Source organism: Eschrichtius robustus, chromosome 6 (genome assembly GCF_028021215.1).
Source record: "Eschrichtius robustus isolate mEscRob2 chromosome 6, mEscRob2.pri, whole genome shotgun sequence".
NCBI classification, from domain to species: Eukaryota; Metazoa; Chordata; class Mammalia; order Artiodactyla; family Eschrichtiidae; genus Eschrichtius; species Eschrichtius robustus.
In genome coordinates this window covers 73,371,379-73,376,221 of record NC_090829.1, presented here as the reverse complement: position 1 = coordinate 73,376,221, position 4,843 = coordinate 73,371,379, and positions in this window count along the sequence as shown.

Here is a 4,843-nt window from a genome sequence, read left to right as displayed (position 1 = left end):
TTTGTTTAAATAATCTTGCCCCTGCTACCATGAATTTTTCCATGCACTATAAAATCTGTGATTTTTCTTGTCCCATGGAGGGATTGCCTGAAAAGGAAAAGAACAATAGCTATTCTTGACACACAAAGAGCTGCTGCTGACTCAGTGGTCATTAAGTCCCAACCCTTGGGTATTTCTCCAGAGGTTAGGGGTGGGTACTATCACTTCTCTGCTCAGTGAGCCCTGGCTGATGACTTAGACAGGTCAGTCACAGAAGCCATTTCTAGCTTTGGAATTCTGTTTTTGGTGAGAAACCAAGTGGTGTTGGCCTCAGTTGCCTACTCCAATGAGAGCCAACTGGCTCAGCCATGTAAGCAGGTACATTCAACTTGTCTCCTCTCTTCCTCTCTACACATAGCATTGAATCAGGCAACCATGATGAAGTCTTCAAAAGGAGAGCAGAAATATTGGTAATTGTCAGATAGTTCTTAAACATGTATATACATATTTTTTAAATTAATTTATTAATTTATTTATTTTTATTTTTGGCTGCGTTGGGTCTTCATTGCTGCACACGGGCATTCTCTAGTTGCGGCGAGCAGGGGCTACTCTTCGTTGCAGTGCGCGGGCTTCTCACTGTGGTGGCTTCTCTTCTTGCGGAGCACGGGCTCTAGGCATGCGGGCTTCAGTAGTTGTGGCACATGGGCTCAGTAGTTGTGGCTCACGGGCTCTAGAGTACAGGCTCAGTAGTTGTGGCACATGGGCTTAGTTGCTCTGCAGCATGTGGGATCTTCCCGGACCAGGGATCGAACCCATGTCCCCTGCATTGGCAGGCGGATTCTTAACCACTGCACCACCAGGGAAGTCCCTAACATGTATATATTTTAAATACATGATTTGCCTTGATCTCAATAGCTACCTCCGGAAACTGAAGCAAGAATGGAAGATTCCATCCACAATCCATCTCTTGGCAGCCAAACCCTCAACACACAGGAAACGTAACACGAATACAGCCAAATTCAGTGCTTGGGCTATTTGGTCCAGATGAATTCCTACAAAAGAGTATCTCAGTTAGAGGCATAGAAGGAGAGCTCTGTTTAGAAGCATTTGGAAATTTTCTTTGGGCTACACTAAGGAGTAAAGTGGTTCAATTATTCTAAAATATAAAGAAAAGCTGTAACGGCACTCATAATCTTGCAGTCAAACGAATGTTTCATTAATATTTTTACACACTAAGAAAGTCCTCTTCATCTGCATTCACTTTTAGTGGTGTTTGGAGTGGAAAAAATAATACAAGAGGCAACAGTTTGACTTTTGATGATAGAAATTTTTTTTTCAAGATTCTCCAGAGAACTCTTTACCACTCCCTGTTCCAGTGCTTTTTATTTTATTAACTGTAATAAAACACATTATGTCATACTGTGCTAGCCCTTTTCATTAGTGTCTCAAAGCAAGACAGTGCTTAATTTAGAGCCTAGTCATGGTTAGGTCCAGGGAGATGACTGCTGGGCCCAAGCAGGAACCAAGCAAATCTGCCCAATAATTTACATCATGAAGGGAAGTTTTGTGTATTCCCTTGAGAACAGGATTATCACCGCTGAGTTGGGCTCCTGCTGACAGGGCAGAAGAGGCAGTACAGGTGTTGGAAACTTGGATGGAAAGAACTCAGGAAGGGAGGTGGCCATCCAGCTTCCCCTCACTGAGAACCCTCTCTCTTCCCCGGGGCTGGGCAGGGGCTTCAGGGTGTGACGTCAGATCCACTGGGCAGTGGAAGACCTGTGGCTAGGAACAGAGGTGGGGCCAGGACAGGGAGGTGCCAAGGGGGGCTGTGGACGCCTCTGCCTGGGGAGATCCCTGGGGAACACATGCAGCTCTGACAAGCAAAGTTGTTGCCCTCCTGCCCTTCCTGCTCACTGCCCCCTCCATTGTCTCCATTCAGCAATCATTCCTTTACTGAGGCCCTGCTGCATGCCAGGAACTCAGCTACAGGCTGGGGGCCAGGCAATAAAAGCAGAATAGTTTTCAGGAACCCTACAGTCGTTCCTGAGGAGCAGAGTTCTAAGGCAATGAACTGATTGTTGCTCTTCAAGGTACAGAGCCTGTATTAAGGGAGATGAGAGGACTTCCCTGGTGGTGCAGTGGTTAAGAATTCACCTGGGGGCTTCCCTGGTGGCGCAGCGGTTAAGAATCCACCTGCTAATGCAGGGGACACGGGTTCGAGCCCTGGTCCGGGAAGATCCCACATGCCGCAGAGCAACTAAGCCCGTGCACCACAACTACTGAGCCTGCGATCTAGAGTCCGTGAGCCACAACTACTGAGCCTGTGTGCCACAACTACTGAAGCCCATGCACCTAGAGCCCGTGCTCCGCAACAAGAGAAGCCACCTCAATGAGAAGCCTGCGCACCGCGACAAAGAGTAGCCCCCGCTTGCCGCAACCAGAGAAAAGCCCATGTGCAGCAACGAAGACCCAACGCAGCCACAAATAAAAATAAAATAAAGTAAATTTATTAAAAAAAAAAAAAAAAAGAATCCACCTGCCAATGCAGGGGACACAGGTTCAAGCCCTGGTCCGTGAAGATCCCACATGTCACGGAGCAACTAAGCCAGTGTGCCACAACTACTGAGCCTGTGCTCTAGAGCCCGCGAACCACAGCTACTGAAGCCCGTGCGCCTAGAGTCCGAGGTCTGCAACAAGAGAAGCCACCGCAATGAGAAGCCCGCACACGGCAACGAAGACTAGCTCCCACTAGCCGCAACTAGAGAAAGCCCGTGCGCAGCAACGAACACCCAACGCAGCCAAAAATAAATAATTTTAAAAATTTTTTTAAAAAAAGGGAGATGGGATTTGGGGCCCAGGACTAGGAGACTTGAGTGAGATCACTGCCATTGGGGTATGATAAAGTACCTCCACCTTCTCTCCTCTCATCCCTTACACCGGTGGCCAGATGTTGCTGGGAACCGGGAGGCAGATCAATTTAAGGAAGAACTTTCTGACTCAGAGCTGTCCAAAGATAAAATGAGCTGTGTTGAGGGGTGGCGAGCTCCCGGCCACTGGGATTGTTGGAGAAGAGGCTGGATAGCTACCTGGTGGGACTGACAAGGTCCCTTCCAGACCTAGTAGTACATGAACCCACAGGGGTCTGGTAAGCTGGCAGTGGCAATTCTGGATGAACTAGTCTGTCTGCTCTGCTCTGACCTGTCATGAAGATAATGAGGAGGCCTGATCAAGGAAAGGGTGATGGGAAAGAGCCTGGTGATGAGGGAGTTGGGGACTAAGGGTAGGAGCGGGAGGGGAGGGGTATATAGAGCTGCCATAACAAAGTACCACAAACTGGGTGGTTTTAAACAACAGAAATTTAATATCTCACAGTCTGGAGACTAAAAGTCCAAAATCAAAATGTCAGCAGGGTTGGTTCCTTCTGAGAGATTGAAAGGAGAGTCTTCTCCATGCTTCTGCCAGCTTTGGGTAGCCCCAGGTGGTCCTTGGCTTGTAGATGCATCACTCCAGTCCTCTGTCTTCACATGGCCTTCTGCTTATAAGGACACCAGTTATATTGGGTTAGGGGCCTACCCTACTCCAGTACAACCGCATATTAATTTGACAAATTAGATCTGCAATGACTCTATTTCCAAATAAGGTTACATTCTAAGGTATTGGAAGTTAGGACTTCAATGTAACTTAGGGGGACATAATTCAACCCATAACAGGAGGCAACTTGCTTAATTCCTGAGCCCTCCACTTTTCCCACCTGTACAACTCCAGTGGTGGCGCTGCATGGAGAGAGGCTGGGTGGCTGGAGTGGACACCACCCCCTCTGTTGACCTGAGCTTGACTTTAGATACAGCCTAGCTCCCAGAGTGTTCCCAGGGCTTCAAACTCCTGCCCTTCCCTAGAACCCACTTCTCCTCACAACGGCCACAGCACCCACCACCGGGACACACATGTATCCTGGCACCTTAGAGCCTCAAGGTCTCCTCTCTCAACAAGGTTCTCCCGGCTATCTTTCATTCACACCCAGGCAGAGATAACGTGCGGAGAGTGTGTGCCGGAGGGTTTTGTTTTTTGTTTTTCTCTTTTGGGACTCATCTTACAAAGACCTAGACAGTTCCCTAGGCTTTTGGCCTGTTTCACCCAGTGTTGGAGAGCTGGTTACACTAAGTGAGTTCCCAAGATCTGGGGGGAGAAAGATTATAAACTACAATTCTAGGAACTTCTGCCAGCGATACCTTCCATGAGATTACCAACACAGAGGCAGAATGTGGTAAAATGGGGAAACATCAGACTAGAAGCAGAAGTCTGAACTTCTATGACCACACACTACGGATGGGCCGTGTGACAGTGGTGGTCCCGTCACTTCTCCTCTCTTTCTGCTTTTCCAATGGTAAAAATAAGTTAGACTATTTTAATGCTGATGTTCTATGATTTCATAAAAGTCAATATTCTATGATCTCACAATAGGTCTCTAAGGACCATTCCAATGCTGATATTTCATGATTTTATAATGGAGAGTTAAGCTTTTTATGCTGGTTAAATGGAAGGAAAGAGGAGACATACTTCATTTCTCTGAAAGTCAGTTAATATCTTTGGGGAATGATGTCACCTTCGAGCTTCAATTTTCATATCTATAAAATACGGAAATAACAATATGAACCTCATGAAGTGGTGGGAGCGAGGGTGCTTGGAGAGGTGTACAGCTCGGTACAGAGTCCAGCCGGAAACCTCTCTGAAGGTTTCCTCACCCAGAGGCCCAGCCACAGCACGCGAGAGCTCACCAAGACGGCCGGGAAAGGGCGGGGCGAGGAGGTGGGCATGGTTCTCGCCCCGCCCCCGCCCCTCCCCAGATATCGCGAGAGGGCCGGCC